The sequence below is a fragment of the Mesocricetus auratus genome, unplaced genomic scaffold (assembly GCF_017639785.1).
Source record: "Mesocricetus auratus isolate SY011 unplaced genomic scaffold, BCM_Maur_2.0 Super-Scaffold_100007, whole genome shotgun sequence".
NCBI lineage: Eukaryota > Metazoa > Chordata > Mammalia > Rodentia > Cricetidae > Mesocricetus > Mesocricetus auratus.
In genome coordinates this window covers 22,997,750-23,021,797 of record NW_024429191.1, presented here as the reverse complement: position 1 = coordinate 23,021,797, position 24,048 = coordinate 22,997,750, and the positions used below count along the sequence as shown (strand labels likewise).

Sequence of the window (24,048 nt, the reverse complement as noted above, 5' to 3'; positions counted from 1 at the left end):
GAGGTGACTATGTCTCTGGCCAGCAGGTAGGGAATTCATCCATGAAGGATTTATTGTTTTAGGGTTCTCACTTTCAGTTTGAAATCAGAATATAAATCTTTAGTCTCTCTCTCTCTCTCTCTCTCTCTCTCTCTCTCTCTCTCTCTCTCTCTCTCTCTCCCTGTTTGGATGTTCCATTTGGCAAGCCATACAGGTCTAAATTCAGGCTCCAGCTGTGCATTGCTTTGTGTGTGAAGGTCAGAGCTTCTCTGACCTTGCAGAGCATCTGCAAGGATCCTGTCTTCCCTGCCTTGTTTTGACTTCTAGTCACCTTGACAGAGTCTTAAGGTTGCACAGCCACTCCCTCCCTGGTTGTAGTTGTGAGCCATGAATAATACCAGCAACTTCAAGAAAATCATGCTGGTGGCATTCCAGTTATTGCCTGCATCAATAGTGCCCTGGCCCACCAGGCTCCTATAGAGATTCAGATGAATCTTGAGTCAAGGACACAGAACTGATTTGTTAACCTCCTGTGAACATGGCCCTCCCCATGATGAAGACCAACTCCATAGAAGTCACTAAGCCATGGCTGTTTATAAGCCATAGTTCTAGAATTCCAGGCTATGTCTGTGTATATCCAGACAAGAGAGACTCTATAAACAAAAGTTCAGGGGAGGCAGCACAGCACTGGCCGATCTAGCAGCCTCAGACAGGGATTTTTGAAAGCATAACTAAGCAGTGCTTAGGAGGACAAACTTAGTCCATGTTGAATACTGTGGTCTTATTTTAATTTGATAATTATTTATGTATTCATTATCACAGCTTATATCTCTTCCAATATATTTTGACCTCTAAGAGCAACTATTGTAGCTAAGGGACACAAAACATGGGACATACCTTGCATCCTATAAGATTCGGGCTGCAATAGTGCCATAAATTTTTGTTTTAAGTGTAATTCTAGTTTTCAGTCACCTTGATTCACTTAAACAGTATAATGGATAATACTGTGATTCTTCCACATTTAAAATTTCAACATCATTTGTTAAGTCTAACAAGTCATTCTCCCTTCTGTAAGGATTTTAATCTGTCAAATGGAGATAGAAATTGTAGCTGTCCCCAGAGATGCTGGGAGAAGTAAAGTCCCCCAGGATCACTCAGTAAGTCGAAGTTTTCACAGTCCCTGCCTAGGCAATCCACAATATTTAAAGTAGGGAACCCAGGAAGCTTTGCAAAGTCAATGGGTGGTAGAAATGTCAAGGAGTTTCATGGCTTTATATGAATCTATAAACCCTTTGAGGGTTGAGACCATGCCTTGCTCACTTGTTTCAGTATCCCCAGTGTTTAGAACATAGCAGACACCTGATGAATTAATAAGTCAGAGAGTCCTAAGTTCAAATCTCAGTGTTGTTATTTCTGGTCTTGGACAAGTTTTCTTCTCTGATGGTAAGTTTTCACTTTTATGAAGTTGCAAGGCATAATCTTGTAGGAGCAAGTTTAAGACATGGTAACTGATACTGTGAAATCACTAAGTGCCAGGCACTGGTTAAGTACTTTCTTTGGGCTACATCATTTGATTCTCACAACAGTTCTGTTTTGTAGGCAACATAGTTGACATTCAGAGAGATCAAGAGGTGCCCAAGGTAATACAACTACTGAACACGGGGAAGGTGTACTAACCAAGGCACATAGGTTCCATACTTGAGATTGGGTCTCATATAGTAAGATTGACCTTGAGCTCCTTAAGTTGAGGATGAATTTAAACTTCTGATCTTCTTGCTTCCACCTTTCTAGTGATGGGTGTGGTTTATGCAGTTTAAGGATCAAATGTCAGACTTCATGTATTCTAGGCAATAACCTAATCAATTGAGCTGCATCACCAGTCATTAATCACCATGCTCTAGGCTTTCTAAGCAAAGGCTGATATTATTGTTAGTGTCCTTGTTGTATAGATTGTTTTCTGGTGACACTTGAAACAAGAGAAATCTCTAAGCAACCTAGTTAGTTTCATGCTTACTAGAATATGTCCACTGTGGAAAAAAAAAACTTGCTCAGTGAGAACTCAGCATGTACATTTGTCTTCTTGAACAGAGTGCTGTGTGCCTTTAGAAGCCATTTCAATTAGGCAGATGTTAATTGTTGTCCTCAGGCAGACCTCAGGAGGCACCAGAGAGGCATGTTTCCATGCCCAGTGAGCTCTGAAAGATCTTACATGATGATCAATTAAAACAGAGCAGGTGCCTGAGCCAGGCTTCATACTCTAACACATCAAGGCAAGTCACAAGCTGGGAAAGACTAGAATTGCATGGAATCATGTGGTTCCTCTAGTCCCAGTGCAGAAGAGACTTGGAGGATGTCTAGTACCAGGTAAGTAATGGTGATGATGCATGTCCCTGAACTCTAGGTAGGCACCTATAATTTGTACCTGGCTGTCATCCAGCCCCTGCTTTCTGGGGATAGTGTCTAGATTTCAGAAGTAACCACACAATTTAAATTCATGGACCTATAACTTTTACTCTCTTCACCAAACCACACTGCCCCTGCTGGAGGGTATGTGGTATTTTTGATAAAGCCTGGTATCTGGTCCATGGTAGATCTCTTATCCATGTTTTCCACACTTGCATTGGGAAATCCAAAACTGGAAGATAAGTCCTTAATTCCTCTAGTCTTCAAGGAAATTTGCACACTATTTCTCTCTTAATAGCCTTACAGGGCTTGTTTAGCTAAGGTACCAAATACTGGAGCAAGGAGAACCCACAAATCACACTGGAGAAGGAAGAAAATACTGTGTCAGAAGAAATTTATTGATATAGAAAAAGTAAAATGATTGCAAAACAGTTACATAATGGATATATTTATTATGCCATGATTATAAGAACAAATAGATCAGAATCAACCCAAATATTCAGTATTTGGAGACTGAATATATATTTCTTATTCTTTCATATATTATTATATAGTAATAAGGATTATAAATTGGCCCACCAAAACCCCAGAGAGTTGGGGACATTCATTCAGTACTGCATCTGCCACCATTGGAGCCTTGGCCCTGCCCCCACCAGGAGTGGTGAGAGCCTGGCCTTCTTGCCAGTTGGAGGCCCTTAACCTGGGCACTTCACATCCCCATACCACCTACCAAAATCTCAGAGACATGGGGCAGTCTCAAACTATCCAGCATCACATCTCCCACCATTGGAGCCTTGCCAACACCCCCAGACCTGGGAGTACCCTCCCCACATCCCAAACCATCCAGCACTGAATCTGCTACCAATGGAGTCATGGCCCTGCCTCCACTAGGAGAGGAAGATCAATCATCTAAGCTGCAGACCCCAACTACAACAAGTGGAGAAAGAGGCTCCCTGAATCACAGGCCCCACCTGCACCAGCTGGAAGAGATGGATATAGATGACAGTATAAGAACACACCCAACAACATAAAGAATAATAAGACACCATAAGAGACTAGAGCTTCTATTCCAGTAGTACCTGAACATCCAACACAGATGAGGCAGGAGAAAATGACCTTAAAATAACTTTATGAAGATGATAGAGGCCCTTAAAGAGGAAATGAGAAAGTTCCTTAGAATGGAGGAAAAGACAAACAAAAAATGCAAGAAATCAACAAATCTCTTAAAGTAAGGAAAGGCAAGAAAAAAAATCAAACAGGTGAAGGAAACAATTCAAAACTGGAAAACTGAAATTCAGGCAATAAAGAAAACACAAACTGAGGGAATGCTGGAAATGAAAAATCTGGGTAAATGACCAGGAATTACAGATGCAAGCATAACCAACAATGCAAGAGATGGAAGAGAGAATCTCAGGTGTTGAAGATACACTGAAGGAAATAGATTCATCGGCCAAAGAAAATGTTAAATCTAACAAAACCTTATCACAAAATATTCAGGAAATCTGGGACACCATGAAAATACCAAACCTAAGAATATTAGGTGTAAAAGAAGGTGAGGAATTCTAGCTCAAATGCACAGAAAACATTCAGCAAAACCATAGAAGAAAACTTTCACAACCTAAAGAAGGACATGCCTATGAAAGTAGAAGAAGCTTAGAGAACACCAAATTAATTGGACCAAAAAGAGTCCACTTGCCACATAATAATCAAAACACCAAACACACAGAATAAAGAAAGAATATTAAGAGGTGCAAAGGAAAATGGCCAAGTACTTATTAGAATTATACTTGACTTCTTAATGGATACTCTGAAAGTCAGAAGATCCTGGATAGGTAGAGTTTCTACAGACACTAAGACACCACGATGAAAGTCCAGACAGCTATACAAAACAAAGATTTCAATCACTATAGATGGAGAAAACAAGATGTTCCATGACAAAACCGGATTTAAACAATACATATCCACAAAACCATCCCTACAGAAAGTACTGGAAGGAAAACTTCAACCCAACGAAATTAGCCACAATAAAAAAAAACATAGGCAATAGGTAATCCAACATTACCAAGACCCCCTCAAAAAGGAAACACACACACACACACACACACACGCACACACACACACACACACACACACAATACCACTACCACCACCAAATCCAAAAATAACAGGAACCAGCAATCAATGGTCCTTATCTTTTCATATCAATGGTCTCAATTGACCTATAAAAAGACACAGGCTACCAGAATGGATATGAAGACAGTATCCATCCTACTGCTGTATATAAGAAACACACCTCAACTTCAAAGGTAGATGTTACCCCAGAATAAAGGGATGGGAAAATATTTTCCAATCAAATGGATCTAAAAAACAAGCTAGTGTAGTTATCCTAATAGCTAACAAATTAGACCTCAGACTAAAATTAATTAAAAGAAATTAAGAAGATCATTTTATATTCATCACAGGAAAAATCCATCAAGATGATGTCTCAATTCTGAACATCTCTGTCCCAAATACAAAGCATCCACATTTGTAAAAGAAATATTACTAAAACTTAAATCACACATAAAACCCTACACACTTGTAGTGGGAGACTTCAACACACCAATCTCACCACTGGACAGGACTACCAGACAGAGACTTCACAGAGAAATACAGGAACTAACAGAAGTTTTGACTCAATTGGATTTAATAGACATCTATAGTACATTCCATCCAAACACAAAAAATATACCTTCTTCTCTGCATCCCATGGAACCTTCTCTAAATTTGATGACATACTTGGAAACAAAGCAAACCTCAACAGATACAGAAAAGTGGAGTAACCCCCTGTATGTTATCAAATAATCATAGTTTAATGTTAGAATTCAACAACACAAACTGTAGAAAGCCTGCAAACTCATGAAAATTGAACAATGCTCAATCTCTTCACCTCTGGGTTGAGGAAGTTATAAAGAATTTAAAGACCTCATAGAATTCAATGAAAATGAATGCCCAACACACCCAAACTTATGTGACACTTTGAAAGCAGTGCTAACAGGAAATTTCATAGAACTAAGTGCCTACATAAAGAAACTGGAGAATAGTCACACTAGTGACTTAACAGCACACCTGAAAGCTCTAGAACAAAAGAAGCAAACTCACCCAGAAGGAGCCCAGAAATAATCAAATTGAGGGCTGAAATCAACAAAGTAGAAACAAAGAAAACAGTACAAAGAACCAATGAAACAAAGAGTTGGTTCTTTGAGAAAATCAACAAGATAGACAAACCTTTATCCAAACTAACCAAAAGCAGAGAGAGAATATTTAAGAAAATCACACTGGAAAGGAGGACACAACCATGGACACTGAGGAAATCCTGAGAATCATCAGGTCATATTTTGGAAACCTGTACTCCATAACACTGGAAAATTTAAAGGAAATGGACAATCAAGAAAAGATAAGCAATTTAAACAGACCTATAAACCTTAAGGAAATAGAAGCAGTAATCAAAAGTCCCAACAAAAAAAGCCCAGGATCAGATGGTTTCAGTGCAGAATTCTACCAGAAATCCAAAGAAGAGCTAATATCAATACTCCCCAAATTGTTCCATACAGTGGAAGTAGAAGGATCACTGTAAAACTCTTCTTATAAGGCTACAATTACCTGGTGCCCAAACTACAAAAAGACACAACTAAGAAAGAGAATTGCAGATCAATCTCCCTGATGAACATTGTTGCAAAAATACTCAATAAAATACCAGCAAACCAAATACAAGAACACATCAGAAATATCATCCACCATGATCAAGCAGGCTTCATTCCAGAGATGCAGGGATGGTTCAACATAGAAAATATGTCAATGTAATCCACCATATAAACAAACTGAAAAACAAACAACATGATCATCCCATTAGATGCTGAAAAGTCTTTAACAAACTCCAACACCCCTTCATGATAAAGGTCTTCAGAGAGATCAGAGATAAAAGGAACATACCTAAATATAATAAAGGCAATATACAACTAGCCAACAGCTAACATCAAACTAAATGGAGAGAAATTCAAAGTGATTCCTTTACAATCAGGATCAAAACAAGACTGTCAACTCTCTCCATATCTCTTCAAAATTATACTTCAAGATCTAGCTAGAGCAATAAGACAACAAAAGGAGATCAAGGAGATACAAATTGGAAAAGAAGAAGTCAAACTTTCACTATTTGCAGATGATATGATATTTACATAAGTTACCTGAAAAGTTCTACCAGGGAACTCCTACAGCTGATAAACACTTTCAGTAAAGTGGCAGGATAACTAAAAACATCAGTAGCTCTCTTATATACAAATGATAAATGGGCTGAGAAAGAAATCAGAGAAATATCTCCCTTCACAATAGCTACAAACATTATAAAATATCTTGGGGTAACCATAAAAAACAAGTGAAAGATCTGTATGACAAGAACTTTAAGTCTTTAAAGAAAGAAATTAAATAAGATACCAGAAAATGTAAAGATCTCCCATACTCTTGGATAAGTAGGATGAACACAGTAAAAATGGCAATCTTACCAAGATTCAATGCAATCCCAATCAAAATTGCAGCACAATTATTCACAAACCTTGAAAGAACAATACTTAACTTTATATGGATAAACAAAGAATGCAGGCTAGTCAAAATAATCCTGTACAATAAAGGAACTTCTGGAGGTATCACCATCCCTGACTTCAAGCACTACTATAGAGCTATAGTAATGAGTATAGGTACTGGCACAAAAACAGACAGGTGGACCAATGGAATCTAATCAAAGACCCTGATATTAATCCACATACCTATGAACACCTGATTTTTGTCAAAGAAGCCAAGATTATACAAAGCAAAAAGGATAGTATCTTCAATAAATGGTGCTGGTATAACTGGATGCTGACATGTAGAAGGTTGTAGATAGATCCATAGCTGTCACCATGCACAAAACTTAAGTTAAAATAGATCTAAGACTCCAACATAAATCCAGTCACACTGAACCTCTTAGAAGAGAAAGTGGGATGTACCCTTGGATGCATTGGTACGGGAGACCACTTCCTGAACATAACACCCGTAGCACAGTCACTGAGATCGACAATTAATAAATGGGACCTCCTGAAACTGAAAAGCTTCTGTAAGGCAAAGGACACAGTCAACAAGACAAAATGGCAGCCTACAGAATGGGAAAAGATCTTCACCAACCCCACATCTGACAGAGGGTTGATTTCCAAAATATACAAAGAACTGAAGAAACTAGTCACCAAAACACCAAATAATCCAATTACAAAATGGAGAATTCTCAGCAGAGGAATCTGAAATGGCAGAAAGGCACTTAAGTAATTGCTCAACATCCTTAGCCATGCAAATCAAAAGAACTCTGAGATAACATCTTACACCTGTCAGAATGACTAACATCAAAAACACTGATACAGTGTATGCTGGAGAGGATGTGGAGAAAGGGGAATACTCCTCTATTGTTTGTGGGAATGCAAACTTGTACAGTCACTTTGGAAATCAGTATGATGTTGTCTCAGGAAAATTGGAATTGATCTACCTTAAGTCCCAGCAATTCCACTCTTAGGCATATACTCAAAGGAAATATACTTATACCACAAGGATATCTGTTCAACTGTGTTCACAGCAGAATTATTTGTAATAGCCAGAACATGGAAGCAACCTATGATGCCCTTCTACTGAAGAATGGATAAAGAAAATGTTGTACACATACACAATGGAGTACTACTCAGTAGTAAAAAAAAAAACCACAAAAAAACCACTAACAAACAAAAAAAGTGACATCTTGAAATTTGAAGGAAATGGATGAAACTAGAAGAAACCATCCTGAGTGAGGTAACCCAGACACAGAAAGAAAAACAAGGTATCTACTCACTCACACACAAGTGGATATTAGACATAGAGCAAATGATAACCTGTTAAGAGAAGCTTTTTCCTTTGCTAGCCGCTTTGGTATATCCCCCGCCAGCTGCCTGGGCTCTGCCACATTCTAGTCCCCAAATAATCACACAAGACACTGTATTAATTATGAAGCTGTTGGCCTTGCTTGTCTCTTACTGGCTAGCTCTGCTTTAAGCAATTACCCAATAATTGTTAATCTAAGTATGTCTCTTACCGGAGAAGTTTCCGGGCTCCTAACCGGCATTACATGTCGACTCTCCTGTGTTTCTCCTTCCCAGAATCCTCCTGGATTCCTAGCCCCACCTATCTAGATTCCTATTGGCCAGACAGTGCTTTATTAGCATAAGACTTCCCCAACATCTCCCCTTTTCTGTTTAAACAAAAAGAAAGGTCTTAACTTTAACACAGTCAAATTGTATATAACAGAACAGTTATCAAATAAGAACATAGTTACAATATTTTAGCAAGGTTTAAAGAAAATATCATCCATACCATCCTTGTGAGTTCAAAGTTCTATATGTAACTTATCTTTTATCATAACTAAGGAAAACTATAATTATAACTATCTGTCTTCAACTCCATCAAAGACCACAGAAGGATAATATATAAACACTAGGATTGACAGAGATATCTTACTGCCTGGACAGTCACCCGAAGTTCCTCTGTAACATTGGGGCATCCATCTTCAGCCCATAGGCCACGATGTGTCTGGAAGACTTCTCAGCAAAGCAGGAAATTTCAAACTGTTCATCTGCATCAGCAGTCTGTCAGTCATTTTTCTGTGTCCTGTAGAAAGTCTCGTAGACTCTTTCATGAAGCAGGAACCCTGTAAGACTGAGTTCAACAGTCACTTTCCTGTGGGTCCTGCATGTCCAGATTATACAACAACAGTCAAACAGTCTAGGCAAGAGCAGTTTCTTGCCCAAATGGCTAATCTTGCCATGTTGAAAGCAAACTCCATAATGAGTTTCTTCGATGCCCATCTTCCTCTCAGACATAATTGGTGCTGCCAGGAGCAGACATTTCTCATTGTCAAGAAAAACCCTAAACCATTTTAAATGCCATTTTTCTGAAGGTCTTTGAGAGGTTTGAAGACTGTCTATCTGTCTCAAATACATTTCTATATATCTAGAAAACCTAACTTACCTAACTATAAATTCTGACTATTATAAGTAAATATCTATAGTCTGTATTCAATTATGCTTTACGTTTTAAAAGATCAGTATAAGCACAATACTTAATCAAGAGGAGAAATATACATATCACAAAATTGATCTTGAATTTGTATCGATAAATGAAAAACAATACCCATACCATAATTCCCCTTTTTACCATTAAAAAAGAGTGGCTGTGATCACTAGCCAATCATAAACAATCCCATTTAAATGAAAACAAAGATTTATAAACAAGATGGGAATTAGGACGTTGCTCATTCCAAACTGCTTCGTGCTGGAAGGGGGCGCTGTTCATACCATGGGGATCATGACAAAACTCAGAAACCTGTATAAGTCCGTATTTTCGGGTCTGTAAAACTGCATCATCTTAGCTGTTTCGATTGTTGGAACACCTGGTCCACTGCTTCTGGGGTTCTTGGTTTGTCGAACCACAGAAGCCTGGAAGGAATCCTCAGCTTTTTATTTTCTGTGGAAACATAAGTAAAATCTCCTTTCCCAAGTAACATATCCTTATACTTAAATTTTGAAGTCAAGGCATTTTTAAAAGATAGAAGTTGGATTAATTCAGCAGCATTTATAATCAAGTGTACTTTAGCAGTTGTTCCTTCCTGAGCAATCAAAAAACTGAAAAACATAATAGCGTACAGTATCCAGACTCTCTGTGTATATTCCATCTTTACGTGGCTTATTTATTTATCTATTATTACTTTATTTATTTTACTTTTATTTATTTTTCTCTGAGACAGGGTTTCTCTTTGGAAATCCGTCTGCCTCTGCCTCCCAAGTGCTGGGATTAAAGGCGTGTGCCACCAACGCCCGGCTTTTATATTTATTTACCACTTTGCCGTTTCATTTTCTCTCTCAATCTCACGTATATTTTTAAACACACTGTAAACCTTTAGAGGTGTTATTCATCCAAGTCTGACTTTACTGTAAATCTTTATGTTTTTCTGGCCACGTGTCTTATCTGTAAAACCGCAGCTGTTTTAAACTGCCATTTCAAGATGGCGGGCGTAAGCGTGATTTCAGCTTACCGCCTCAGTCCATGCTGACATCCAGCAAAAGCTGCCACTTCCAGCTGTACGTACACCCCTTTAAATCATTAGCAGAGTCTCTTAAAAGAACCTTGTTGGTTTTTTTTTTTTATGCCCAGTCAGGAAGACTCCGGTAAGCGTGCCACGTGAATCTCGGCTTGTTGCTAGCAAAACAGAGCACACCTGAGAAAATGCTGCTACCAAAAATCTGTGCTTCTCTCCGTTCTTCTGTTTCTAAAATTCCTTTAAAGCTTTTGTCATTCTACGTGGAAATTCAATCCCACTCCTGATCACCATTCTGTTAAGAGAAGCTTTTTCCTTTGCTAGCCGCTTTGGTATATCCCCTGCCAGCCGCCTGGGCTCTGCCACATTCTAGTCCCCAAATAATCACACAAGACGCTGTATTAATTATGAAGCTGTTGGCCTTGCTTGTCTCTTACTGGCTAGCTCTGCTTTAAGCAATTACCCAATAATTGTTAATCTAAGTATGTCTCTTACCGGAGAAGTTTCCGGGCTCCTAACTGGCGTTACATGTCGACTCTCCTGTGTTTCTCCTTCCCAGAATCCTCCTGGATTCCTAGCCCCACCTATCTAGATTCCTATTGGCCAGACAGTGCTTTATTAGCATAAGACTTCCCCAACAATAACCATCCTAAAATACACCATCTCAGAGAAGCTTGGTAACAAGGAAGACCCTAAGAGAGACATACATGAACCCCCGTGAAGGTGAAAGGCACAAGATCTGACTAAATTGGGAACATGGAGAGGGGATAGGAGAGAGAGGAGTGGAGAAGAGGAGTGGGGAGGAGAACATGAGGGATCAGGAAGGTTGAGTTGGAGGAAGGACCGAGAAGGAGAATGAGGAAAGAAATGAGGGAGCCAATGGATTTAACAAGAAACCTGGCTCTAGGGAAATTCCCAGGTATCCACAAGGATGACCCTAACTAAGAATCTAAGTAATAGTGGAGAAACTACCTTAAATGCCCTTCCACTATAATGAGATTGATGACTACCTTAAATGCCATCATAGAGCCTTCATCCAGTAGTTGATGGAAGCAGAAGCAGAGATGATAACTGAGCACTTAACCAAACTCCTGGAATCCAATTTTAGGGAGAGGGGTCAAGACCAGGTTGGGGAAACCCAAAGAAACAGTTGACCTGAGGAAGACTCCAGACTGACAGCTGGGGAATCTGCATAAGAACAAACTAGGCCCTATGTACGTATGGAGCAGTTGTGGGGTTTGGGCAGTGTATGGGACCTCTGGCAGTGGAACCAGCATTTTTCCCTAGTGCATGAACTGGCTTTTTGTAGCCTATTCCCTATGGAGTGATATTCTCTCAGCCTAGATACAGTGGGGGGAGGGACTAGGTCCTGTCCTACATTATGTGATAGACTTTGATGATCCCCCATGGGAGGCCTCACCCTCTCTGAGGAATGGATGGGGATGGGATGGGGAGTTGGGGTGGAGGAGTGGGAGGATGTGAGCGTGAAGGAACTGGGTTTGGTATGTAAAATAAGATTGCTTTCACTTTAAATAAAAAATAATTACATAAATAAGAAAAGAAAAAACTGCTTAAAAAACCTGTAAGTTAACTAATAAACACACTGATGACTCACCAGGAAGGATATTACTAATGTTGTAAAAGTGGGATTTTTATGTTGGGGGTAACTAACATCTGTCTAACTGATCTTAGAGCCTGCTAGATAGTAAGGAATTCATAATTAATACTTGGTACTCTAAAACTAGACAACTTTCCAAGGCTAGAGAAGTCATAGACCCTGGAGAAGAATGCACTAGTATAATTTTCTTAAATGAACATAATTTCTAACTGTATTCTAAATATTTTTATGCACAGATGTGCACCTGTTACTCCTCATCACAAAACACTTCTTTTTGCCACAAATGGAGACTGTTATACAGTTTCAAAATTGTTAACATACAGAGAATAAGCATGGTGTAGTGCCTAACCACAAGTGATACACCTACAATACTGCTTTCATACCTAATGTTCAGGGAACATGACCAAAGAGGAGGCAGAAAGATGATAAGAGGACCAGGAAGGCTGCTGCTAGATAGTATAATCTGGAAATGCACCCATGAAGTTGCAGCAGTATAATTTTCTGGATAAGATTAGTACAGTGCCACTATCTGACATGTCAGTGTGGATGGGTGGAATTCCACAAAGTCCTACCCCAAGATGGATAGTCAATAGCTATAGAGGAAAGGAAAATCAGTTTCCTCCAGGGATAAACTCCCACATGGGTTGTACAATCTCAAGTGGTCATCCGTGGATGCTTATACATAAGAGCAATGCTAAATGGACTCTATAGTTTATAGGTACAAAAACATATCTGCACACATGAGCCTTGTATTTATGTGTACACAAGTATGTACTATACACACAGAGAGACATATGTATATGTGACGATAATAAAGAAAAGTTCATGGATTTGGGAGGGGAAATTGAGGAGTTGGGGTCAAGGAGGGGCAGAGTGATATAGATGCAGTACTCATGTATGAAATTGTCAAAAATTGAAATTAAATCTAAACTAAAAAAAATAAGACTGTACACCATCTAATGCCAAACAGGCCCGAGAAACATGAAGTGAATAAAAACCATGGTACAGAGAGTGGGTAAGATGATTAGGTTTAAGAAATCAGGACATCTGCATGCAAATTCATATGGGTGTAAGAGTTCACTGAAGGTTAACACACATACAGGTAACTGCTTTAAGGAAGGGGAGTGGAGAGTTTTGGAACCACTGGAAAGCTTAATTTTTATTAAGCACTGATTATGTATTAAATACGTTTTTACCATACATCTGAATGTCCTACTTAATCTATACCTAGAAATAATTTTAAAGCAATAATGAACAGCTTGATAGAAAGTACAAAGTCTCTCTTGGAGTTAGTACCTGAACATTTATGCATTTTTCAATCAGAGGCAGCATGTAGAAGCATGCTTTGGTAACACACAATGAGATTTTATTTTCTGCAATAAAGGAGGCTGAAGTTCTGTCTCTTTGTTGGATAATGGATGGAACTGGAGATCATAATGCTGAGCAAATTAAGTCAGTCTCACGATGACAAAATCAGATGGTTTCTAAAATTCGTGGGTTCTGGACTACATAGACACTTAAAATGATGTATGTACATATGGCATGAAAACAGATGCAAAACTTCAGTGGGATGAAGGGAACTTTTGGGAACTCTCTAATGCTTTCTGCTGTGCTGGTAAGCAAGCAGAAATTGACTGTCACACACTCGCAAATTATGACAGTCCCCCACCAGAGCCTAATCATGTTGGCTAGTAGCAACAGGATCTGGTTTAAAGTCATAGGGTCTTTGTCTAAATCCCAGAACTGCCTGCCTTAGTTGTGACATATTGAATAAACTGAACAAGTGTTTTTTTTTCCTTCTGTGTTTGCTTTTTCACTTATAGTAATAATATTCACATTAAGACCATGGTTCTCAACCTGTGAGTCACAAACCTTGGGTTGGATATCAGATATTACATTACAATTCATGACAGTGGCAAAATTACACTTATTAATTAGCAGCGAAATGATTTTATGGTTTTGGGTCATCACAACATGAGGAATTGTATTAAAGGATTGAAGCATTAGAAAGATTGAGAACCACTGCCTTAAGAGAGAATGGTGAAGACAAATGTGGATGCTAGTCAGCTTATCAAAAGCTCCCCATGATGCCTGCCTACTAGAAATCATGCCATCGTGTCTGTAGAATGGACATAGTGATGTCTAATGAATCCATTAGGGAAAAGGGACAGGATGTCATAAAAGGCTCATCTCCCTGTTGTTGGCATTCTGGGTCACAATTCTTGCATCACATTTTGATAGGGCACTATTCAGACTGTAGCCAGAGAGTAACTGAGACCCATAGTGCATCAGGACCCCGGGACCTCATTGTGACCAGTAATACGATAACTATGAGCGTGTGCTTGCAAGTCAAGTCATTGGCTCATACTGTGCTTATGGCCTGAATCATGAAACCCAGAAAAACTGGCCAGGGATTGACAACCTAAGTTTACCTGTGAAACTATATAAATTATCCTTAAAATTAACTCTATGTTGAGCACTTCGCTAAATAGTAATGGCTAACTAACGTAGCATGAACCTCAGTATGAAGTTTTATATGACAGGAAGTCACCAGGATTGCCTAGTGGGTAAAGTCCAGTGACTTCAATTCAATCTTTTGAACACACATGCTGGATGGAGAGAACCAACTCCTATATTGCCCTCTGGTCTACACATCTGTGCCATGGCACACATGTACAGGCACACACATGTATAGAGATACATATATATAGTAAAAAATGGAAAATAAATATATGGAATAAATTTATTATATATGTATATCCCATAAATATATATAGTGGCTATTACCAATCAAAACTGTCTTCCTGGTTAAGTCCAGATAGAGCCTCAGAATCACCCCCAACAAAGTTTATGTTTGAAATTGACATTTGCAAGCAGCATGTATGTGTTTGTGCATAATATGTATCTATAAATATACATATATATATATAAAACGAGTAATAGATTTTTTTCAAATGTGTATACACTGTAGAACAGCTCAATAGAGCCAATATATTAGCATATATATTTCCTCATGCATATGTGGTCTTTTTGGGAAGTTAACACTTGAAGACTACTCTTAGTAGTTTTTGAAACTAATGATAAATCGGTTTTAAAGTCAGGCAGACCTTTGTCTAAATGCCAGAGCTGCTTGTCTGAGTCGTGCTCCCTTGACTAAGAGACTCCACCGCCGGTGCTTCCTTCCTCACTTGTAACAGTAGTGTTCATCTTAAGAGGTCACGGTGAAGACTAAGTGGCAACAGTCCTGGGTGGCAGGCTGATGTCACCATGTTATACAGTATAGCTCTTGAACTTATTCTTCATACTGAAACAGGATTATTCTTTTGACTAACATTTCCTTAATTTCTCACAAAAGTTACTCTACATAATTGATTCGCCTTTTATTTCCCAGATGCATGCACACACTATTGGAAACATAGTAGGTACTTGCTGCATATGGGTGGGTAACAAGGAGCACACAGCTTGCTCCTGCTTGCAGCAAGTTTATAGTCTAGACCAAGAACTGATACCATTTAAATAAACACATGAACTACTGTGGTGCTTGCTTGCTATAACAGTAGTCTCCTTGGTGTTATTGCCATGGTTTGTCTCCCTTTTTTTCATCTTTTCACTTTATCATTCCTTCCTCTGAGGCAGGAGCCCCTGGCCTGACACACATATCTAGAAGAGGTCTGTTCTGGTGACCCAAGGACAGTGTCATGAATCTAGCTTTTTATTACTCTTCCCTCAACACAGTCAGGGGACCACTCACAGATCAAGAGACACCACCAAAAGCATGGGGTAGCTGTATGTGTGGAGAAAGCTTTGCATGTGTGAGAATGTTTTGATGTCATTTAAAATGTAACTTCAAATAACAAATATCGTTAAACAAGGGATTGAATAAATAGATTGCCATTGATACCTTAGATATAATGCTAATTCACAATAAAAATTGATATGTACACATGAAGCACATAAATAAGGGAACACATCTATGATGTACAGTTAAAAGACAGTTACTCAATCCTACTAAAACCTACTGTGTTCCAGAGATCAGCGAACCATGGCCTGCTGACCAAATGCAGCCACTCTGCATTGGGTAGATATGTGGAACATGGCCACATTCTTTAGTTTGTGTTTTGCCTACAGCACAGAGAGAATGGCTTGAAATGCCTACCATTGATTCCATGTGATCATTTACAGAAAAGGTTGAAGATTTCTGGTCTACTATTAGATGTTGTTGAATGTCAGTCTATGACTTTTCTGCATTATTGCTTCACATCTCTCAATTTCCTATTAGATCTAAATTGGTGTATTTGTCACTTTTTGTCACTGTTACAAAATATCTGTGAAAATCAAGTTAAATTAGGGAAGGTTATTTCATCTACAACTTTGGGACTTTGTAATTTCTGATGAGCTCACTTCATTGCTATGGGCCTCCTAGTGTCAGGAAAGTGAAAGAAAGACTTTCCAGGAAACTTGAGGATCTAGGGACAAGACATGCCTCCTAAGACTCACCTCGAGAGAGCTACCTCCCTTACCTCCTAGTTTCCATCACCTCATAATAACTCCATCAAATTATGAGTCCATCAATAAAGTAATACACTGATGAAAAAAATAGTTACTAAAGTAAATACACACACATTGTTATGTATAAATACTATCCATATACATGCATATATGTACACACACACACACACACACACACACACATATATATATATATATATATAATCTGTAATGAAACTTCAGGAGTACTTTTATGTTTATAAAATTTATGTACCATGTCACTAGCTGGAAAATTTAAAGAAATATGGTAACAGGTGAACATTTCATCTTGCCCAGGTATCATATTTATGCTATAGTTGGGGCCTTCAAGGACTGTTTCAGGGGTTTTCATGGATGTTTAGGATGGATCAGTTAAAGGGATTTGGAAGACAACATAGTCTTTGTGCAGGAATCCAACCACTTTGCCCACATACAGCACACATCTTGTTTTCTTTGGTCACACAAAGCAGTCGCCTATGATTCATGAGGGGAGTTAGTACACAGAAGAGTAAATTTGACAGTCACATTAATATAATCAACTCCTAGAGGTAGGCACCAACTGAAATTCTTTAGCTAATGCCTGATAGCCACCCCAAACCTGATATTTAGTTTTCTTTTCCTGTGACTTCTTTTTCGACAGGTGGAATGTTTTATTGAGCATCCAGTATCTCTGGAGCTGTGCATGTCTTTGTGAAGATTCCAGACAAATTAGAAAGTCAAATTAGAATGCATATTTAGTGCTTCTTTGTAGTTGTTGTTTTTTTTTTAAGTTGGCAGCAATGTTTACTCTTTGAGGGGGAGTTTATAATTATGCAAATTGAAGAAAGTCTGCTTATGGTATAATGATAATGACTTGGGTTTTATATCCAGAGTCAAAGTATTTCTGTTCATTTCTTAACTTCCCCTGTGACTTGACAGGAGGTTAGCCAAGGTGGAGATCTTGGGAATGGATATTTCATCAGTTTAATATTAGAAGAAAAACTGATGAAATTTTCATAGCCTTATTGTCCCACAGACACTGCCAATGGCCTGGAAAATGAACATTCATCCTCTTGTCTTCTTTCTAGTAAGATATTCACTTTGTTTACTTTGCTCCAGAAGACCCTGGTATTTCAGAGTTACCATCTCTAGACCTAGGAACACTAATTACTGGTGTAAGACATGGTGGGTGTTCCCACATGCTCTGTCAGAAGAGCATGTGACACATTCAGGAAAATGAACACAAGTAGACGTTTGCTGGGACCTTTCTAGAAAAGTGCATAAAAAGAGAAATGTCCATTTGAAGTTGTCAGAATCAGGTTTGGATGGCATTGTTAGTTGTCTCCAACTCTATGGACTTGCTCTTTGTTAGACTTCCTACTATACAAGTCAATAACTTTTATAGCACTTAAGCCATAGTGAGCCTATATATTCTTTTATTTACAGACAACAACACATCTCAATGATATAAATCCTGATAGTTCTTAAATTGTTCAGTGTGTGTGCATGTTCATGTTTATGCATATGTAAACATTGTAGAGACACTAGAGCTGTATACTCGGCATCTGATTAACTAATGAAATTAGCTAACACTTGCTCAAGTGCACGGAGGGAAACAATTGCAGTTTAGTGATGCTCTTCTGGGTACCAGAGGAGTCCACATTGTATGATCAACCAATGAGAAGAAAAACTACTTACTCTTCACACTTTTGCTTTCACTGGAACACGTTTTTCCAGTCACTCATGATCTTCTTGCCACTGTGAGGCTGAAAGACACAGAAGGGGGAATAAATATAAAATGCGCAATCTCATTTTGGCATCAGGCAGTCATTAAGTATTTTGCCCTTTCCATTCCAGCTGGATGATTCCAGCCCCAAATCAACTTCACAAGGAAGCTGGACATTTTCCCAGGAAGCCGTTTCAATGGCAACAGTTTGCTCTGACCAGGGAATCAGGTCTACTGTTTTATCTGCCGACATGACGAATACAAATGATGTTCCATGTTCCCTTGGATGTCAGTCTAAATGCCTCTTCATTCCATGGGACACATCTTAGTCCAAACACTTGGTGCATTTTAATTTTGCCACATAGACTGGTTCAGGAAGAGGATAAGATTTGATTCAAGGTAATAAAAGTAAGACATACTTGTGTTGAAAATGTGGAAGGAGCGAGAAGGTCTCTTTCTATGGTGTTAGATGTGGAGAAGATACATTACTGGCAGTTCTCTCTCTCTCTCTCTCTCTCTCTCTCTCTCTCTCTCTCCCTCCCTCCCTTTCTCTCTCTCTCTGTCTCTCTCTCTCTCTGTGTCTGTCTGTCTGTCTGTCTGCCTGCCTGCCTGCCTGCCTGCCTGCCTGTATTTGTGTATATTGCAGTTTTGAGTGAAAGGTACCTAGTTCTGCTATGGCCTCTGGATCCAGCCATGATTGAATGATTGACACCTTTAGGAGTAAGCAATGCATACCCCCTTTGTTGCTAAGCCAGGCTAATTTGAATGTGTTGGCTTTTGTTCTGCTTAATCAACTTGGTTTTGTCCTTTATACCCATTCACCGATTACAATAAAATGAAGATAGCTGACATACTAATCAGTGTTTTCATTAATCTTTTTTTATCATTTTTTATTTTAATTTTAAAAGCTTGTTTACATGTCAATCCCAGTTCCCTCTCCCTCCCCTCCTCCTGCACTCCCCTTCCCCCCTCCCTCCCACCCTATTGCCAAATCCTTCCACATAGGGGATATCTAGAGTCTGTCATTTTACTCTTGGTAGGGTCCAGGCACTCCCCTAAGAGTCCAGGCTGAGAGAGCGTCTCTCTTTGTGCTATAGGCACATGAAGACAGTTTGTATACCAGGGATAGACACTGATCCACAGCTCAGAGCCCCATAGGTTGCCCAGGCCTTCTCACTGACACTCACATTTGGGGGGTCCAGATCAGTCCCATGCTGGCCTCCCCACTGTCAGTCTAGGGTCCAAGAGCTCTCCCCTGTTCAGATCAGCTGTCTCTGCTGGTTTTGCCAGCCCATTCTTTGCCAATTTGCTCATCACTCCTCTCTCTCTGTCACTGGGTTCCTTGGGTTCAGTTCAGTGATTAATTGTGTGTTTGCCTCTGCTTCCATCAGTCACAGGATGAAGGCTCCCGTATGGTTATAGACATCAAGTTCATTATCAGGAATGGGCATTCGAGGTGGTCCCTCCACTATTGCTTAGCTTGCCAATTGGTTTTATCCCTTTAGATCACTCGAGGTCACTCTGGTGCCTGATCTGTATTCGATCCTATGATTCCCTCTTCCCCCATTCTACCCCCACCCCCTCAACTTCCTGTTCCCCCATGACCAACTCCCTTCCTCTTCACCCCCTCTCTTCTTCCCGAGTCCCACTCCCCCCCACCCCTCGCCGTGTTCCCCATCCATTCAGAGGATCTTGTCTCCATCCTCTTCTCTTGGGAACTATGCATATATGCATATCTTTTAGGTTCTTTCCTGTTTTCATTAATCTTAACCCTTTTTGCTTTATTATTAACAGAGGGAAAGGATATCTGGTACAGGAAACCTAGGCTGATTTCCCAGGGCTAGTGGGATCATGGACCTTACAAAAGAGTCTACTACCACAACTTTCCTAGGCTAGTACAATTCCTTACTTTATTCTAAATCTTACCCTTATATCAAAAGATAATTGTAGGCACTACCTCTCATCAAGGGAGCCTTTCTTTATAGTAAATGGAGACCATAATAGAAACTTGAGGCAATGCAAAGATCAACAAAGTACATGGAGTTCAACCCAATGGATAGATCTGCATCCCAGCTCCTGCATCTTTGGCTCAGAGAACAACTTGAAAGAGGAGGTGGAAAGATTGTAAGAGCCAGAATACCAGGATGTCTGCTGTGAAAGTGTCTCTCTTAGAAATGACTGAATATTTTCCCCTTCCCAGGGAAATCTATGCTATTTAGCCTCTCTAGGGCTGCGGATGGTAGGTTGGTTATTCTGTACTTTGCTCCTGATATCTACTTATGAGTGAATGCATGCTATGCTTGTCTTTCTGGATCTGGGTTACCTCACTCAGAATGATTTGGGCAGCCTACCTCTTTCTGAATAGAGATGGAGGAGGATTGGATGGGGAGGGAGCTGCATGGAAGTCAGGGAGAGGGAACTGGAGCAGAGAGGGGAAACTGCAGCCATTATGTAAAATTAATTTAAAAATGTTAATAAAATTATGTTTCTACTTTAAATAAAAAAGAAAACAGTAAGGAAGCTAATCATTAGGATTGGGAGGAGGGCAATAGAGGGTAATGGGGTTTGGGGTGATCAGGATGATCAAAATGCATTATGTATATGTATAAAACTCATCATGTCTGATTAACATATGCTAATAAAACATTTTTAAAGTTAAAAATGTTAATAAAATAAAATATAAAAAGAAATGACAGCATAAAAGTCCAGAACAATGGCAGTATCAATAGGCATGCTAACATGTAAGGGAGAAAATTTCATGGGGTTTTACCTATAGACAAAGAACTACAGGCAACTAATGACTACTGGGAGTAGGGGAATAAGCCTTTCCCAAGCATGAGCATAGTTATTGGTTGTACAATGCAAAATATTCAACCTTGAAACCATATACAGACATACAAGAACATAGACTCAGCAGAATGTATTCGTAAATACGTATGCACACACATGCACACACATGTACATAAGCTCACAAATACACAGTCATACATATACGCCTGAGTGCACTTGTGTACACACACACACACACACACACACACACACACACACACAGACAGACACACACACACACACAGAACGTGGGCTTTAGATGCAAGTGTTTCTTCCCCTAGAAGCATCTGACCAGGGGTAGTTTGGTATTAATTGACTCTAGTTGTCTAAGGATGCAACATGTCTTCGTTTCCTTCATTTTGTCTTTCTGACCTGGTCATCTCTGTACCAGGTCTCTTTGCTGGCTTGTGACTGGACTAACCTTACACAGCACTCTGACCTTCCCAGGGCCCAATTTATTCACTGTGAGTCACTACATAAGGATCACAAAGAAACTGTCCACAGCCCCAACATTGGATCTTGATGAACTTTATTTGGCTCATATTTTTAGAAATCGATCTATCTTTAAACACTCAAAAGTTTTACACTAGAGGAATTTAGATTTCCTATAAAAAAAAAGAGCAAGGGGGCTATTAAGCGGTCTTCTTTCCCACATGATGACCCAGGATGTGAGTGGTGTCTGTCATGTGTAAGCTGGGCAAGGCTGTTCTTTGGCCTTATCCTCCATGTGGTTTTCTTTGCTCACTTCTGCCACCTGCCGGGCTAACTGGAAGCACCTTGACAGTCAACCTCTGCCCCAAGTTTGCCTTTTACCACATACTTGGGGCTAAATCAACTGACTTCTACCATGCTTCACAGTGGCTCTATCTGAAAGCGGCTTGGGTATATTCATGTTCCCATCAGTCTCCGGTCCTTCTATAAATAGCTCTGTGTGGCTTTCTTTTATTTTTCTGTATCTTTGACCTATTTTCTAGCACCCCTCAAAATGCATACATTATTTATTTGATTAGGGTTTATAAGTGAATTTGTGAAAATGAAATTTTGCTATTTCCTTCAGGGGACAGAAAGCAGATGAAACTGTGTGGTGCGATCTACCAGGCAACACATGAGACATCTGAAGATTTGGTTACTCTGTGTCCTTTTCTAAATCATCCCCCTCTCTTGATTTTAGTTGTATGTCTATCAGATAAGGAAGTGTAGCTAGAACACAAGTTATAAGCTGCCCACCCATTGCTTCTGCCCAGTTATTGGGTCCTATTGTTTTTCAATGAGTAAATACAACAACTTAAGGGAGTGTGTCAATAAATAACCTAGAATACAGTCATCCCAGGACTTTTTAACAATTCAACAGTCTTTTTTCAAATTCCTGATATCATTAATAGGGTATGTGGCTTCTCCCATTCTTCACCCACCTCCAAGAGCACATACTTGTTGCCTCACCATTTATTTTAATCACTGTGTCTTTGTCATGCCTCGTGAGCACTTTCTCTTGATGCCCTTGAATGACGTGTACCTCATGACACTCCTTTCATGAGAGGATGATGCTGAATATCAGAGATGACTTGAAGTATTCTGCTAACCCTTAAGGAATTGTTCCTCCTTCCCAGGGGGAAGCTGAGAAGCAGCAGAGTATGCAGGCAGGCCTTTGTGAAGGTCCTTCCAAACAGCTAAACCTGAAAAGGCATCAGCCTGGCTTTGCAAGTAGCAGAAATATTCTTCCGTTGGGGTTGGTAGCTGATTCTCTAAGTAATTTGCAATTCAAGTGTCTCTTTGTTTTGTATGAAAATTTGCTGCTATTTGGAAAGTGGGGACGAGCTAAATTGCATCCTGCTGGTTTTACTTTGACTGTATCAAAAAAGAAACTGTTAATCTGGTTCCATAATTAACTTTCCTGTTTTAAAAAGGCCCTGGGAGAGAGTCCAGAGAGTGGCTGTCAACTCCCTGCCTCTCTTCTCAATAATGCTGTTCAATAGGATGCTGAAAGGAGAACCGGTCCAGGTGGAGAGGGCTCTTGATCATCTCTCTGATCTTCTGTCTCCTTTATCCCTATCCAGCTAACATTTACTAAGCTCCTGCTGCAGGTAAGGCACAAGATCAGTTGGGGATATCAAGATAATACATCCCCAAGGTGCTGCCAGGAAACATAGTTAATTTTCCATCTATCCCTCACTCTCCTCCCTCCAAAATACATACAGTTTGGTTTTTGAAGTCCTATATGAGACACTGGTATTTGAGAAATACAAAACAGACTTAATCACCATTCAAAAATTCTAAAATGAAGAGTTTACCCTTGACAAAGGCCATAGAGGTAGCCTCATTGAAAAGAGGGCACTAACATTGACTCTGACCCCTAAGTTATCTGTGACCTTGCATGTGCTTAGACCTATATGTGAGATAGACAGACAGACAGTCAGACAGACAGACAGATGCCCACTGAAACAATCAGAGGTAGGTGATAGGCATTAAATTTGAAGGCTATTTTGACAGAAGTAAAGAATGGACTAACCTGAGCACTGCTGTGGGCTTTGTTAAGCACCTTCCACTGATTATTTCAATGAAACTCAAGCAGTTATTCAGATTACAGACAGCAAGCAGACTTAAGTCAGGTCCCAACGGACACATAGTCAGAATTAATGAAATGACTGGAACCTGAATTTCCACATCCAATTTCAAGGCACGAGTTTTAACTCTCATAAAATGGGGAAGGGATGGAGGAAGAAAAAGAGGTGGGGGAGAGGAGTGCTTGAGTTTATTTCAACTAATTATTCCATCGTCTCACATATTTGTCCAAATGTTTATCTGTGGTATACTCAGTGAAAAATAGTACTGTAACTATTAGGGATAAAGGACAGACAAGGTACTTGCCTA

General features: G+C 39.5%; 1 protein-coding gene across 2 annotated transcripts in view; it reads right to left on the bottom strand.

The window, feature by feature from the left end:
- Atp10b (ATPase phospholipid transporting 10B (putative)) overlaps window positions 1-24,048 on the bottom strand; it is a 309,498-nt gene that overhangs the window by 166,356 nt on the left and 119,094 nt on the right. For both annotated transcript variants that reach the window (XM_021228299.2, XM_040748470.1), the window contains exon 2: window positions 18,324-18,391. The gene's annotated coding sequence lies outside the window, so the exon portion shown is untranslated. The remainder of the gene's footprint in view (window positions 1-18,323; window positions 18,392-24,048) is intronic.